This window comes from Catharus ustulatus, chromosome 1 (assembly GCF_009819885.2).
Source record: "Catharus ustulatus isolate bCatUst1 chromosome 1, bCatUst1.pri.v2, whole genome shotgun sequence".
Classification (NCBI taxonomy): domain Eukaryota; kingdom Metazoa; phylum Chordata; class Aves; order Passeriformes; family Turdidae; genus Catharus; species Catharus ustulatus.
The window spans coordinates 132668492-132685953 of NC_046221.1; the positions used below are offsets into that span (position 1 = coordinate 132668492).

Genomic DNA, 17462 nt, shown 5'->3' on the forward strand with positions numbered 1-17462 from the left:
ATTGTCTAAGGTATAGCAATTTAATCAAAATAAAGCCAACACATAAATGGATGATCGTTAAATCTCTAGTAATTTGAAAGTTTGAAAAATGCAGCTTTCTTTCTTTAACATTTAAAAAATGTAATAGTTGGCTAACTTCAAGCACAGTAAATTCACGAATACAAGCCGCACTGAGTATAAGCCGCATCTCTGGGTGTTGGCAAATATTTTGTTTTTTGTCCATAAATAAGTCGCACCTGAATATAAGCCGCTCTGTCGTTCGCAGCAAGGACCCGCATGCAACAAAGTTGCCAAATACTAACAGAACCACGGCAGGGCGGGGTTTCCTGGCTCAACTAAGGCTGTGCAGGCTCGGCCCGTTCGGGGCTGCCGATGCGGTCAGGTGGCCCAGCCCGGCGCTGCTGCTCGGCAGGACCACTGGGGGCCAGCCGCCGCTGCCACTGGGCTCGGTCACCACGGCCCGGCGCTGCCCTGTGGTGGCAGGCAGGGACGGAGCCCCCCCGCTCCCACGGCGGCAGGTGGGGACGGAGCCCCCTGCCGCCTCCCAGAGCCGCGGCAGGGGCGGCCCGGGTCCCCCGCCGCCTCCCCGAGCCGCGGCAATGGCAGCACGGGGCCCCCCCGTCTCTCCCCCGGGCTGCGGCAGAGGAGGGAAGGAAAGAGCTCTCCCTCCTCTCTCCCCGCCCCCCGTGCTGCCTGCAGGGAGCCAGGCTCCACCCACAGTGCAACAGAGTAGCAATTTGTAACAATCGCAAAATGCTGACTTTGCAGCAGCTCGGCTTGGCACTCTGGCTGGCACTTCTGAGGTTGTAAATGTCAGAAAATTCTTCACATATTAGCCGCTCCTGAGTATTAGCCGCATTTTCGGTTTAGGAGCAAAATCTTAGTCAAATTGGTGTGGCTTGTATTCGTGAAATTACTGTTATTCTTTCATTTAGCAGTTATTGCCAGTCAACTAATTTTTCCTTTACTGTTTCCATAGTAGATGTAAACAACCTGTGCAAACAAACAAACAAAAAAAAGCACCCACCACAACCTCATAAACCCATAATTATACTGAATGTTTTCAAAGGTACTGCATACAAAATAGCCATTAAAACAGGCTCAGGCAGCTGTATCTTCAGAAAAGGACCACTAATTATTTTATCATTACTTTTATTATTACTGTTGCTATTTTTGCATCTGGTATTGTTTTAGCTGACTTCTGCCAGGGCAATAGGAGATACCAAGTGCTTTTTGCACCTGTTTGCAACTTGAGCTCAGGCTTTGAGATTGCTAAGTCATTGTGATGGATCTTTGCAAAGCCAGTACCTTAGTGCTGGCCTCCAACTATTTGCTTACTACCTGCAAAGAGAAGCTTCTTTGTTTTAGGAAAGTGTGAGTGCACTGAAAGTGATATATAAAAACAAAACTGTGTTTCTTCAATACCAGCTCTAGTAGAAAGGGAACAATTGTCTAAGCAGCACACATCTACAGCAGCAGCACTATGCTGAGAGCACGGATGTTTAACTCAATCAAGAAAAAGAGATTATAGGCAATTAGGTAATCTCATAATATATTTATTTCTGCTCCTTTGGGGAGGTGGAGGGGGGGAAGGGAGTGGTTCTGCAAAGGTACAGGAAAGGGATATGAAATATTGGGGTTGCATGGCATGACTGAAGACTAGCAAGCCCAGACCAAGTCACAGAGCACTGCCTGTGTAGCGCAGTATTTCGGAAGCCTTAGGAAGCAACTCTATGTTGGTACCTAAGCAGAAGTGCAGAAGTGCTGGTTGATACACCTTCCTGCCCAGAATTCTTTGCTACTTTTGAGGATAACTCCTAATCACGTTGCAGTGAAACTCAGTCGCTGTTCTGCAGAAGAAAAAGTGTAAAAAATGCAAGCAGACAACTTATATGCATGCATTAGATTGCTCTCAAAACTATCTAAGTGATCCTACTTTTCCTTCTTTTTGAACTGCATTATTTTACTATATACTTTGTTGATCACTGTTCATAACCAAGTAACGTGAAGAGCTTTCCCTCATTTTAGTCTAGCATCGAGTGTTCGACTGCTCTTGGAGGAAACTTCCAGCATGAGTGTCCAGAGTGTAGAAAGTCAACACCAATGAATAAATGCTTCCTCAGGTTCTGTGAAAGCAGCATTATTCCAAGCTCTTTCTTGCTTGCTACCTCTTCCAAACATGTACCCCTGCCAAAACCTCTTGCACCTCTTACTCTCTAGTGCTTACTTCATCTTAATGGATTGTAAGGAAGAAAATGACAGAAGAATACTTTGGTGATTCCATAGGTAAAGCTAAGGTTAAGTTCTTATGAACTAGTTGATTTTCACAATATTTACAATGCTTGCTATAGGAGGAAGTAATTTATTTACATTTTCTGATCTCCCCTGCACTGTTCTAGACCTGATCTGGAAGCTGCCCCTAAGCCCTGTACCTTTCAGCATTTACATCCAAATTTGCCAAGTGTATCATAATGACTTTTTAATTCACTTACAGAACAACCAGTCAATAGGTACACATTGGGAAGAAAAACATACATATTTGCAGCTTACCTTATTCCTAGTTCTTGGAATCTACTGAAAAAATAATATATAAAATATATTCTCCAAAATGTACATGTTCTGATCCTCTATATACGTCAACAAATAATTTACAAGTCAGATCTATTATACAACTTTGGATTATTAAAACACCATCCTTTAGCTTTTCTTCTTGCTACTTCAGGAAGACACATGTGCTCAAAAGTATGTAAACAGAAATAGAAACTGAGAAGCAACAACATAATAGGATTGTTATTTAGGCCTTGATTCTGAAAATATGTTTTGATGTTAAATATAATTTTAAAAAGCCCTAGTCATTCAACTGTATTTATACGTGTAGTACTAGACCTATGCAAAATTGAACTGCATACACCTCCCACATCTGAAATCTCAAGACATGATAGTTTGTGATACTATCATGGCAATATGATTGAGTTTATTGTCATATGTATGTGCAACTTTGTACAGTTAAGTTGGTTAGTTTTCACACTAAAAGTTCCAATTTCTCGTAAATTTTATTATCCTTAAGGACTTCCTTTAGTTTGCTTGTTTGTTTGTTTGAAATCTTCTCAGATGTGCAGCTCTACTCCTGGGAGCCTAGCAGGGGAGAAAATTATGAAATACCAAAACAAGCCCAGTGCCAAAATAAAAAGCGAGCAAGAAACCATAACTGGTTATATATATTTTTTAACTGTGGTCAGTGTTCTTTTTATACTTCATAAAAGAAGTTGAGAGCTAAGAAGAAAGGGAGCATTTCTTTTCATTTTCTGGAAACACTGGGGAAGAGACACAGGACAGGAAAGAAACGGTCAGGACAAGGGAAAAAAATCTTTGTGTGAGGATGTGAAGAAGGCAGACTGGTGCCCTCACCAGTCTTTTATATAGCAGGGCATCCTCTCACTGGTCAGAGCAATTTTTGTAGAGTAATAACCTGACTGTATCTCTTGCTTCCTGACCTGGATGAAAAGAGACGGGTTCTTAAAAAAAAAAAAAGAAAAAAAAGTGCATTAAGAAGAAGGGAGGTGGGGGGGGTGGGGAAGGAGGGAGTAGGGGAGTGTTGGAAAACACTGGCTGGACTACTCCCTCACAGTGTCTGGTTTACAGATGTGCACTTCTATTCCTCTGTTAATTTGTCTCTTGTGGCTCTTCCTTCTACTGCTGAAGCAGTAAATATGTAAGTTTGTGGGTGATTGCTAGCTGTGAACATTTTGGGGGCCAGTGAAGTGAGGACACAGACGAGGCAGTGGGCTGTGGCCTGGCAATGCTGAGCAGGCTTTGCTTCAGCTGGAGCCGGAGCAAAGCCGCTCTCAGCCTCAGCCGCCGCTCCCTGCGACTGCTGCGTTTGTTAATAAGGAGACAAGCGACGAGAGCTAAAAAGGGAAAAGCAAGCGTCTTACGGGAACTCTCAGCACACAGTCTCCTCCAGTGGATTTTTTGTATGTTGAAGGAAAAGGGAGAGAGAGCTGCCATCCGGCCAGCCACGGAGCTGCTCCAGGGCCGCACCTGAGTGCGGAGAGGCTGGACCCTAAACACTTCCAGCACTGCGGGTTGCGGTGCGGTGGGAGGCTGCACACCCGGGCTCACCCCGGCCGGAGCCCCGCTGCCCTGCCCACGCTGCCTGCGGGCTGCTCCCACGGTGAACGGCCCCCTCCGAAAACACTTAATTCCCACCTCGGCCAGTAACTTTGTGACGGGGAGCATCAGCCCTGCCGCCGGAAGGACGGGAAGGAGGGAGAAGCCGTGCAGCTGGGCAGAGGCACGGAAACAGAAGCAGTAAGGGATGGGACCCGCGGTACCTGTCCTCTCCCCAGCTGCACACGTGAACCGCTCTCAGACATGAGCGCGGCGCTACTCAGACATGACCGGGCGCACGGTGGCTGCAGCCCCAGCGCTCGGCACGGGAGCACCCCGAGCTGCGCGCACACCGGAGCAGGAACTGGCACAGGGGAGCCCCCCGCCCCCCCCAGTGCACCCAAAGCAGAGGTGCCCCGGAGCTGCCGTGACAACAGAGGATGCCCTGCCTGCCTTGTCTGCCTGCCGGGGTACTCCGCGTACTCACGCTGAGCCGAAGCTGCGGGAGACGCACCCTCGCACACACGGGGGAATCAGGCTGGCATCCCGCGGACCGGGCTACCCCTGCCGTGCGCGCACACCCGGTGCCCCGCGAGCAGCCCCCCATCCCCCGCCGGATCGGCGGCAGGGCTAACCGGGTCGCACACGCCTCGGACCCGGTGCTACACCGGGGCCGCCGCCGGGGGCACCTCACCCCTTCACCCGGGCAAACCCCGGCGCTCCGCTCCGCCCGCCGCCGGCTCCACTCCCGGGGGCGAGCGGCACCGTAGCGGCGGGGCCGGTGGCTCTGCGGCCGGAGGGCAACAGGCGGGCGGCGTCAGGCCATAACTTCGCGCGGCGCCGGCGAGCAAGTTGCGCTGGCGCGCAGGACGCGCCCGCCTCCGCACCCCGCCCGCGCGGCCGGCTGCGTGCCCGCGCTCGGCGGCAGTGAGGGAGCGGAGCGGAGCGTGTGTGAGCGCGGGGGCGAGCGGCACCTGCCAGGGCAGCGGCGGCGCGGAGCGCAGCGCTGGGCGGCGGCGAAGCCGGGCGGCTGCGGCGGGCGCGGAGCGGAGCGGGCTGGGCTCGGGCTGGGTCCGCGCCCGGCGCCGCCGCTGCGCCCTCCCGGCTGCGAGTCCGCCCGGCTCCGGATCACGTGGCGGTTGCCGGAGGCAGAGACTAGAGAGGAGAGAAAAAAAAAGCGCCTCATTCCTTCTTCCACCGCCATACTGTATTTTATAGTAACTCTCATTTTTATTCCTCCCTTTTACTCCCGCTCGGTGAGTACCTTTACGCTGACATTCTTGTCCTCCTTTTTTTGTCCTGTTTTTTTTTTCTTCCTTTTGGTTTTTTTTTTGTTTTCTTTTTTTTCTTCTTTTTTTTTTTTTTTTCTTCCTCTTTGATTATTGTTTAAATGGATTTGATCTTTTGCTGATGACAAGTTTTTTTTCCTAGCATGCGATGGTTACTAAACTGTGAGCAAAAGGTGCTGCTGGGGCCGGGAGTCACTGGGAATGAAAAATGATAATATTAATAACACAGACTTGCCAGTCCAGCAACAACTGATATACATTTAGTAGCTATATATCTATATATGCAACTGGTTTTGTTGTGGCACAGAAAAGCGATGTGAAATATGATGCTTATTTTTTAAAGATAAGAGAAAAGGCATGTTTCTAACTCTTTTTGCAGAGGATTTTTTCTGGTGTTGTTTTATTTTTATTTTTAGGTGTTTTTTTAAGGGCTTTTTTTTTTTTTTCCATAAAGAGATGGGAATTGCAAATGCATTTTACAGCAGTGTTTACACAGAGTTTGTAATCTTGCAATACTGGTGGAAGCCACAGAGCAAGATGTTAATTTTATTATTTTTGTTACTGTTTCTTTTTTTTCTTTTTCTTTTTTTTTTTTTTTTTTTTTTAACAGTACGACCAGCAGGGTTTTTTGTTTTTCTTCTTCAGTTTTTGATGCCTGTTTATAACGTCAAACTTTTCTTGCAGCATGTTGCAGTCATCATTTTTAAATACTTTTTTTTCCTCCCTAAAGATAACAAAGCAAAACAGAAAGCCAAAGAGATGATCCTTACTTTTGTACATTTTGCACCTTCACTTTTTGCTCTTTTGCCAGCAGTGTTTTATGGTGTTATTGTAATCATGATGATGATGATAGATATATACATATATACAAATAAATACATTTTCAAATGATGGCAGTGGAAGGTTTTCCTGGAGAATGAAGTGCGGTTTGGTTTCCTTGTCAACGAAAGATGAAGTGAACAACTGAACATCTCCCCAGTGCAGGTACTTCATCTCCTTGTAGGCGTTTCCACACTGTGTAAATTACATTGTGAGATTTATTTTTTTTTTAAAGAAATCTCCTTCTACCCCTTTCTAAAGGTGTCTGTGCAATACACATGAGGACTGGACTAAATATCTCTGCCTTGTGATTGCTTGGATGTGTACAAAATGTTGCACTAATTTAGCCTAGGTTGGCTTAAAGCTGAAGAGAGGTGTTTTATGTGCTGTGCTGTATAGAGGGGAAGGCAGCTGGGGAAAAAAGAATCCAGACACCCCTCCTCTCCTCCTGCATTAAAAAAACCCCAAATAAACAAAACAACCAAAAGTAAAGCCCAAAACGAAACTGGATGGGATCTTGAGTTCATCATTATGGGTCCAGATGCTCACAAGACTTTAGACAAAAACAATAGCTCCGGCCCTGTATTGTTGTGATTCGTGTGTTTGTGTGTGTCTGTTTAAATTTATCCATTAGGAAATAGCTGTGAAACAGCAGAGGAGGCTCCCTCGGAGAGCTGGCTCGCTGCCACATGAGGCATATTTTGTAGCCCTAAGGGCAGAAAACCCTTATATCCAACTTCTGCTCCTCATATTAAAAAGGCGTAAACAAGGCAGCAGGTTGCCTCTTATGACTCTAATTCATTGGGATGGAGATTAATCAGAAGCTGATATTTGCTTGAAGGTGTTTCGTTTTGTTTTGATGATTAATAGTGCCACTAGCTGACAGGGAATGGGAAACTGTTACTTCCCGTGATGGTTACTGAGAGTTCAGGATTGGAGGACAAACTGTTACTTTTCACTGAGAGCACTTAAATGCTTAACAGAGGCTGCCCCTGATGTACAGACAGGATATTGGTTCCGTAAAATACAATTTGGAAAGATTTTTCCAGATGACAGGGTGGGTTGGTTTGGGGGTTGTTTTTTTTATGGTTATTTTTTCTTTTTTTTTTTCCTCCAGAAAGAAATATGGTGTTATATTATGCTAAAGTTCAAGTGCTGAATGTTCTGTGATGTTCTCTGTTGTTTACTTTATTGTGATGGTATTGCTACTGTATTTTATATGAAGAACATTTAAGGATCTATGACTGACTATAAAGATATGCCATGTATTCAGATGTGGAAACTAAAGTAAGTTACAGGGGATATATTTCTTTTGTCACTCTCATGTAAGCAAATATAATTCATAGACTTACAAATGGATTTGGAAATTTGAAGCTTCTAATGCTTATGTTTAAATTCTTGCTTAAATGTTTAAATGTAACAACTTCCTTTAAAGTAGAAAGTGTAAGAAGTTTATCCATTGTGCAATTAGTCACGTTTAAAAATAAATTCATTTATCTTTGTAGAAAGATAACCATTATGTATTTACACTAGCTTTTTCCAGTTTTATTGTAATAAAAATATTTTGCACATATTTATGCATGACTTCTGCTCTGACATGCTAAAATACTTTTGGCAGCATAACAGGGTCAATAATTCATGAGTCTGAAAACCAGTTGAGATATTTCCATGATAGATTATGATGACTTTTCTAAAATAGTTATGATCTGTTGGGTCATTACTCCGAATTTTAAGAAGACTCAGCCTGCTTATTTCTTCATGATTTAATTAAAAAGCAAGCCATTAAAAACAAGAGAGATTAAAACTTTGTTATCCACCCTTCTATTTTTCTGTCTTTCCTTATATTTAAATGAAGTGTTTTCTTTAAATTATGTGCAACTCCCGGTAAGCAAAATATTTTGATACTGCTAAAGCACTGAAATAAAATAACTAGGCCAGCAGTTTCCAGAATGATCCTTTTGTCCTTGTTTTAATATTGCAGGTGTGTTGTGTGAGTAATTTTGTACAGATAGTTGCTGAGTAAAGAGCTAATCCTGCTCACCTAGTCTTGTCTTGAAGTCTGAGAAAGTGTGTTTTTAAAACTTCCTATTTAGTGACCAGATTTCATCCACAAAACACCTGTTGTCTGAGTAGTATTGTAATTAATACACATCCACTTCATTTGCAGCAGTCTGAGGTTGCAGGAGTTCATATATACCAAACAGCCTTGGGACCTTAAAATAGGAATGAAGGAGCCAATTTTGAAAGAGGATCCTTCTACCTCTGTGCAGTATGTGGGCTGTGGAGTAGGATTGGGGTTGTGGAATTGGTTTTGGCTTGGTGCTTCTATAGTTATGCTATGACTAATGTTGAAAGCATGTTTTAGAAAGCCATAGTTAGTGTCAAAGACAATTGTTCTTTTCTGCTTTTGAGATGAATAAAAATTTTGCCTATAAATTGCAACTTTGTTTCTACAAGTGATGATAACATTATATTCTTTATATAGTATGGGATATAGCCCTACTGCCCTAGCTCCTGCAACTAATGAGTGACCAGACTGAAATGATAACTTCTGTTTTTCTTTATATCCGTTTTGGTATTCAGGACAGCATAGGGATTTAAGATACCTTTATAAAGAGTGTAAAGTGAAATCTTTGGAAAGCAGTTTTTCTTTTCTTCCTCCATAACTAACTATTATTATAAGTATTTACTTGCAAATGAAAAAGAATAGATGAACAGAAATGAGAAACTGTGTAGCATTCACTGTGCTGACTCATGAAGACATGGTTTTAGCTGCTGTAGTGGCCTGAACTGGCAAAAGAAGACTATCTTCTTACATTTTTCATTGTGGGAGATGGACCTAGAGTGGCCTGTGGAGTCATGAAGTCTGTTTGCTGCGATACTAGGCTGATCTTATTTTGTTGAGATTCAAAAAGCTCTGGTTTAAATTTAGCTGGGATACCTGCTAAACACTGTACATCTTGAAGGCAGGGCAGAGCCTCACTTTTCATGGTTTTAGAAACACAATTTCTGTCCTAAATTTGTTTTCAGACAGTTTTTGGGTTTTTTTTTTTTTTTTTTTTTTATTTTGGTGCCACTGCTGACCTTAAACAGTAAGGCTCCTTCTCCATGTATTTGATCTTCAGAGTATAGTATATTTTATTTTTAGAGAGCAATTGTAGCTCCTTTTCCCTCATGATTTCTGGGCTTAACTGGGAGAGGTTCCCAAAAGTGTGGCTGCTGCTGGGAGGGGATATTGAGACAGGCTCTGCCCAAAATCATGCTGCAGCAGAAACAGAGAAGCTGCATTCAAATCCTCTTCTGCCCAAACTGGTCTGTTCTGCTTTCAGCTGAAAATATGGCAGTATGATTTCTGGCTCTCATATCAGCCCAAACATTTCCACCTGAAGCCTTCTTGTTAAATGGGATTTGCACCATGGGGACCTTCCCTTCACTCTGCCTAACCAACCTGAATTTCTTCGGTTATGGTGCAACAGGAAAGAACTCCTGGGAATTTCTTCTGCAACACTCTGGTTTTTAAACTCTCAAGAGTTTTCTACATGTTATCTTAGTATTTTCTATTCATACCAGGGAAGAGAATGTGGACAGGTTTGAGGTGGTGCTGTATCACAGACTATCTTTTATCAGGAATGAATTTGAAAGTTGGCTACAGTGTTCTTTAAATTTTTACCTTATGAGAGTCTTTGCAGGTTGCTTATTCTTAGTCTTCTGGCCTTATCTTTAGTCTCCTAAAGCATTGTTCTATGGCAGGTTTTTTCCCTTTTATAGTGTAATTTTTCCTATTTTTTTCCTTCCCTGCATTTTGGGTTTTAAAAGATAAAAAAGCTTAATAGTGTTTAAAGTGTATGATTGTAAAGACATAGGTCTGCCCTCAGATGCACATTTTAACTTCCCTTGGTCTTAGAGGATGTGGTGCTCTGTCAAGTTATGAAGCCAAATCCTGTACGTTTTAAGTACTTACAGAATATCTGAACAGAAGGCTGAGTATTTACTGATGAAAAATTATGTAATCTGTGACACTACATAGTTATGCAGTTTGTAACTCTCTTAAACTCAGATCCAGGCTGACAGAAGGAAACAAAATGCTGCTTTAGAGTGTTGTATGAAGTTTAAAATGCAACATTTTGAGTTTTGTTAAGGTACCAATCTTGTTTTATGATCTATAAAAAATTACAGGAGTCGAATGGCTTGAAGATTATTGTTTTGCACACATGCACATTAGAATAATTTGTACCTCTTTTTGCTCTTTTTTTTTTTTCTATTTCAAAATGACACTCTATAATGTACTTAATCTTTCAAAAGCCTTTATACTGCAACTTTGGCACTATTTTCTGAGAAAGTTTATTTTTGCACAATGAAGTGTGATTTTTCATCTCAATGAATCATCTGCCAACAAGTTGGAAAAGATTATCAAGTAGACCTCCAAATTACTAATTAAATTTCAGGTTGCTTAGTGTGAATAAAATTAACACATTTTTATTGTTGTGATATTCTGGAATAAAAATGTATGATGAATAGACAGAATCACATAGAGAGATTTTTAAAGATGATTTTATGTGATAGAGAATTAACAAAATTCTTGTGTAGATTATCCTTTGGGGCTTAACTAATACCCTGTGTTTTGTTTTGTTTTGTTTTTTTTTCTTTTTAATAGCTAAGAGTTAAACTTTCTTGGATTTGGATTTATTAACAGACCTATATTATCTGCTGCCTCTTGACAAAAGCTACAGATTTACTAAGTTTCCTCTCTGGTACATCACTGTGTGTCTCCTGGCTCCTTGCATCCTGGCTGGCCTGCCATCATGTTTGGGCTCAATTACTATTGCAGTTGCATTTCTGTTTCAGGAACAGAGGTTTCTGGGTTTTTTTTTCTGATGCAGTTCCTTCATCATAATGGTGGTAAGCAGAATAATTTCTATTCTGACTTGACTGGCAGAGGTGGATTTCTTATGAGTGATGACCAACAGTGGGTATGAATGTGGTGGAATATTAGTGACACTCACCAGACTCTATTTTTGCTTTGCACACTCACAAGTTTTTGTCCTAAAATAGCCGAAGGTCTGATTAAACTTGGTTTACATCAGTGGTCCTTCCCAGGTGGCCTTCTCCTGATGTCAGTGATTATTGCCTGTACTGATGTGTAGTCTCTGAGTGACCAAGTGGAGCTGTGAAAACAGCTCATGCTTTCTGCAGTTAATTTTATGGTCCTCTGAGAACAGTTTGCAGTCCTTTGGACAGGCAGTAGCTTATAAAAAGCAGTACAGGCCATTATTATTTTTATTTAAAGAACAAGAGACCATAAAGGATCCAATGATAACTCTTGGACCTCTGTGATTATTGAATAATCTGGTGAAATTCAAGTCCCTATATGCCCACTGTGCCCTATACCAACAGCCATTATTTCAACCTGTTCAGTCACATTGGTTGCCTTCTTCAAGGCTCCCCCTTAAGTCAGTCATTTGCTCTGTGGCGTTCATGGTCAACAAAAATGGGATGTTTGGCACAAATCAAGTATTAATGCAATTCTTAATCTGACTGAAAAAAGGCTAAATGTGTTCTGTAGGGAAGCATTACATTAGCACAGTTCATTCAGTAAAAAGGTGTCTCTGCTCAGAGTTTTGCATAGAAGGTAAACAGGAACTATTGTCAGAGCTATGACATCTTGTTAAATCAGGGTAACTTTACGATTTGTAGGAGGCACTACACATATATACCTTGCATGCAGTATTTTTAGACTGAAGAACTGGAGTTTCTGTCTCAAAGAATTCTATTTGCATGGTGTTGGTAATGCTGGTTTTCCTTTCTGTTTTGTGTTATAAGGGAGTGCAAAAGCACGAATATGTTTGTACTATCCTAGGCATGTTCATTTTTAGAACAATACAAAGGAAAGTAACAAAGATACCCTTGTGAATTTTTGCACACCAGGCCTGCACTCTAGGCTTGCTGCACGCTAACAGCTTTCTTGGGGGTACAGGGAGTTAGAGTAATAACTCACTGGCTTTTTACAATGCAACACTTTGCTTTTTGCAATTGCACCAACGTGCTTCTGAGCTTCATCTGTAATGCAAGCTATTGTTTATAAAAGAAAAGTCATTCTAGCTAGTTACAATATTTTATCAAATGATCCTTCACACAATAAATATTATAAGTAAGATAAGATTTAAAAATGTGCTGTGCAAACCGTCATGCAGCATCTGTGAAACAGGCCCCATGAATGTATAATGTAAACAAAACTTCCTCTTTGAATACATTTAAAAGGGATTAATGTTACTGATTTCTAGGTAGGACATGCACACACACACAATCAGTGCTACCCTTTTCTCATCTTGTATTTGCCACTGATTTCACAGGATAAAACCCAACACTTGACGTATTGCACCGTAGGCCCATTTTCTAAAATGCTCTCTACTGCATAAATTCACATCCACTTTGATTTTTTTTCCCAAACTTAAGAAGGATGAAATTAAGTTTCCTCCTGACTATACAACTTCCAGTTAAATGGGATCCTTTAAATGATACAGTTACAAGATTGGCTCTGGAGAGGTTATCATCTTCTGGTTGGGCATTTGTAAGTTGTAGACAATTAATGTACATTATAAATAATTAAAAGAGAGACTACATTTATACCACTTTTGCTTTAGGGGGTAGTTTATCATGACATTGATGCTACTTTATTGTTTATTATTTTATGAGAAAAGCATACTGGATTACCATTTGTCAGCATGTGCCCTGCTCCAGTAGGTGCTGTCGAAAGGTGCAGAATTAGGTCCTGGTGCTATTAAAATCAGTGATACATATGCTGGTCAAAATTTCATGTCAAAACATTTTTTTTTTCCGGTAGATTTTTGATAAAGTGGTTCACACAAAAGGCTCTATTCATCTCACTTAACCTTGCTGTTTAAAAAATAGGTTTTTAGAACTAAGCTAGTCATCATTTTAGCCATCTAAAAGTTAGTCATTGAAGTCTAACACAGTAGCTCAAGGCTTTGTAGTCAATGGAGATAAATATTCTGTTCCTGCAGAGAATTACAGATTACATCCCAACTGAGGCATCCATGGACAGCTGAGATGAACAACCTTCCTAAAACGCCTCTCTCTTTGCACTGATGAGAGAGAACCTAGATGGCCCATTTAAAATAGATTCCTAACTTTTTGATGGATGAAGTTAAAGAAGATGAATCACATGCTCCCCAACCCTCCACTTCTTCAAATCTTAATTTTGCAATGAAATATTTGGTTTAAAAATTATTTTTTGGCCACTAGAATCTTCATGGCTTTAAGTTTTTACTTGAATTTATTTTCAACTTCTCCAGCAATTCTTTTCACAGAAATACAAATGTGTTTCTAAATATTTTGAATCAATTCCAGGCTATGATAAAATTCCTAGGGATGTCTAGGCCAAGATCTCACATATTTTTTGTATTGCTTCACCCAGTTTTCTGTCTTTTTATAATATGATCCAACAAAAATTGATCCTTCAATGAATTCTCCTCAAAGACTCCTTTTCTAAAACTCAGGGACTTAAAATGTTTGGTATAATTATGGACCTCATTTGAAAACCTTTGGAAATTATTGAAACAGAAAAATTATGTGGGTGGCAATGGAATCAGCTAATTGTACTGTATATATGAATCATTGTAAGACAAACCATTGTATTGAAACTGCAAAAGGCTTTTCAGTTTGTGAGCTGAGGTCATCCAGGCAATATTGAGGAAATATTTTGCTATTGATAGGCTGCTGCTGGTATCTTCATGTACATACTTGTTTTTAAATGTTCCAGTATTTAATACCAGTATTTAATACTCCAGTATTCTGAATCCCAGACAGATTTTAGTTTTCCCTGTGTCAGGTAATTTTTTAGAGAAGACTGGACTTTTATAAGACTGTTAATGTCAGCAAAATCAGCTCTTTGATACAGTTTACTTCAGTGCCTTACTTCAGATCTGTCCCAAGTCATTGTGTGCAGCAGGATGCTAAACAACAGACAATCCATGACAGTACACAGTATGTTGTGATATCATCCTCTTTTTCCACTAATTATGAATTCTATTTCATTCATGTGTTTGGGCTCTCTGTAAGATTTTCTACAGGTACTGAAATATATGAAAATGTTTCCACCATGGGTTTTGTCTTACTCTTGGCCTGGCACTAGCTGGGTGCCTGTGCAGACATCATTAAACTGCTCACACAGGCCATGTTTTTCACTGACAACAGAGTATGAAATCAAACTAAAGCTGAATCCAAATTAGAAATGAGCCATTTGGTGTTAGAGGAGTAAGCACAAAACTCAGCGTAGTGAGAGTTAATTGCCCAAATACCGCAGTGTTACTACCATGATAAAGTAAGCTGCAGCTGTAAGCTCGAACAGCTTTAATATAATGGTTTGTACAGACTCAGAAATCTTATGGACTTGTGAGAATTGAGAAGGGAAGTTAAAAAGTTGGAGTTCTCAGCACTTTGTAATAAGTGCTTCAAATAAGTGCAGTAATATTCTCTAGGGACTATAAACTGCTCGCTGCAGCTATCGTGTCATGTTACACACTTCACCACCTCCTGGTCTTTGTTCTTCACATTCTATTTATATTTTGGACCTCGGTTTTTTGTACTGTCCCTCAAAAATGCATTGTCTGAGCAGTGTTCACATAAAAACGATTTACAAGGATAAAACCCTTTGCTGACTTCTTGAAGTTTTTGCCTATTTTCCTGTTTTCATTTATGCACCATAACATTTCCTTTTTCACTCTTGCATCTCAGCTCAGAGTTAGGAGCACAGTGTTGTCACAGGAATATAAAGGTCTCATGACCATAGATTGTCAGAACAAAGATAGGTCCAACTCAATTTCTCAGTGAGAGTAGGGCATATAAGCCAAACAAAAGTTCAGTGTCTCTAGTCACTCTGCCTGCTGCTCTAGGTGAGTAGGTAGTCTAGGCATCTTGACTGAGGATCACACATCTGAAGACAGGCTTGGGAAAGGCAAGATTACAAAAAAAATAATTGCAGTTCAGTTTAAGGAAATAAGCTATTTCAGGGATGCCACATTTATTTTTTTTTAATTTGATGTACAAGTTAATGTCATATACAGTGTGGCATTTCATCTCAGAAATTTAAAAATGGGTTCAGAAATATGTGATATTTGGTCACAAGTATTAATGAATGTTGTAAATATTCATCATAATTAGAAAAGGACTGGCTACTTCAACCTCTCTTTTAAGATCAAAGTCACCAGAGACCTGTGTCACACTGATCTGCATTGACAGAGGAAAGCATATTTTCAAATGTTGGGAGTGTTCATTTGTATTTCTGGATCTTTTTTATCTTTTATTTGTAATTTTTTAAAATTTCAGACTTGTTGGACTTTCCGTCCTATTCTGGACCTTTCTGACCTGCAGGCAGCACAACTCAGAAGGATGAATGAAAAGGAAGCCATAGGAGAGGGATGGAAGAAGGGAGACGAGTAGAGAGAGAAGGAGGGGCAGAAATAAAAATGAAGAAAAAATCCCCAGTGATTCAGCTAAGTCTCCAGAAAATGGGGATGTTTTCAATCCCCACTCTTCCTTACCTTCCTCTCTAGCTCAGGCTTCTCTCTCTCTGTACTTTAACTTTCATCACCACTACAGATATTTCATTAATTTCATTTTTTTTAAAATTAAAGAATGAAACCACAACAATTGAAGTGTTGCAAACAAGAAAGCACACCCATCTTCCCACAAAATACAACATGACACAATTCACGTAAGTGGTTCTTCAAGTAGGATTATTTTCCTCCTAGTAGTCTTATATCTTTGACTATTAAAGAATGAAATGGTTTCATAGTTCAGGAACAAGACAAAGCTTAGATTTCTTGTTGCTTTTATACCACGCTTCAGCCCTTTAAATCAGTTTGCACACAACTCTGTGTTTCAGTTTTATTCATCCGGATCCAAAACCAGACTTTCCACTGGTCTTTATTTACTTATTTTTTACCACCCCTTCCTTTGAAGCTTTACTTCCAGGGGTCCTTCTTACTCCTTATCCTCTTAGAGAGAGTATAAATTAAAAACTATTCCTATTCTTTAATTTAGTTTGAGTTTTGAAGTTTATTACTCAACTTTGTAGTTCAAATGCTCCTACCAGAGTAAAGAGTGCTATCTGATATTTTCCTGTGCAGTGTGACTGTCAGAAATGATGCAGGGACCCCATGGTCCTGTGCTGGTCTGGCTCTTGGCTTGGTCCCAGTGCTGTGTCTTTCTTCCCAGCTGGAATGTAGGCCACTGTGAATGTGGAGAGCTAAAAGGGCACTTTGGCTAAACCTCTTTTCAGTCCTTACAGGTACTTGCTTCCTCTCAACTGTCCCCACCAGGAATGCCTTACATCTCACAAGGTGACTTTGGGAATGTTAATAGAAACAGTAACTGCTCTTCCTAAGAAAGTATTTCCTAAATCTAGGGCTAAAATTGGTCATGTGGGTCTCCTATACCAATTTGCCTGATACAAAAAAGGCAAAGGTTAGCTACTGAGTCGATACGAAACAAGACCCAGTTGTAAATTTGAAGACTTAATTCTTTAAATAAAAAATGGTAAGAATTCCCAAGTGCTTTTTAGATAATATAATCAATTACAGAAATTGAGTGGAATTCTGGATGGAATAGTATATATTGCAGATACTGGTAGAACAGGTCCAGAGCAGAACAATTGGGTCTAAAAGGCTGAAATAAATTTTATATCCTAAAAAGACTTTTAGAAAAAAATCTAAACACTGTAGATCAAATGAAAACATGCCATTTAACAAATGAATAAATAAAAATTACTTAAACCTGCTACAATACAATTACTTCTTTTAGGGATTTTATGTTTAAGTATATGTTAAAATTTTATTAACATTTAGGAGAATTTGATTTTAAATTTTCTTAAAAGATGCATTACAAATTGATGCAACTGACTATTGCCTCAGTACTTGTCAGGAAATGTTAAATTTTGTTACTATTAAAGGCTGCCTGATGCATTGTTTTTAAGTGTTTAGAATTTGATTATTACTCAATTTACTTGAGTCACGCATTTGAATAACCAGTTTCTCATGTCAATGGGGTGTCAGAGCCTCTGAACTTGGTATTTCTGGTCTCTGGGCAGTCTCTATGAAAAGTGGGAGCCCTATGGAACAACTTGGTGCAATACCCAAATCCCCCAGAGAGCTGTGACTGTCCCACAGGACAAACAGGAGCTCCTCCATGCATCAGGACATGCTTGGCAGAGACCATGTCCATCTC

The 17462-nt window shown here is 40.5% G+C and overlaps 1 protein-coding gene across 2 annotated transcripts in view; it reads left to right on the forward strand.

The window, feature by feature from the left end:
- Positions 1 to 5182: 5182 nt before the first annotated feature.
- The window catches only part of RALYL (RALY RNA binding protein like), a 381123-nt gene continuing 368843 nt past the window's right edge, over positions 5183 to 17462 (forward strand). The window contains exons 1-2 of one of the 2 annotated variants that reach the window (XM_033058427.1): positions 5183 to 5366; positions 6297 to 6383. The gene's annotated coding sequence lies outside the window, so the exon portion shown is untranslated. The remainder of the gene's footprint in view (positions 5367 to 6296; positions 6384 to 17462) is intronic. The other variant, XM_033058421.1, reaches the window with a different exon arrangement.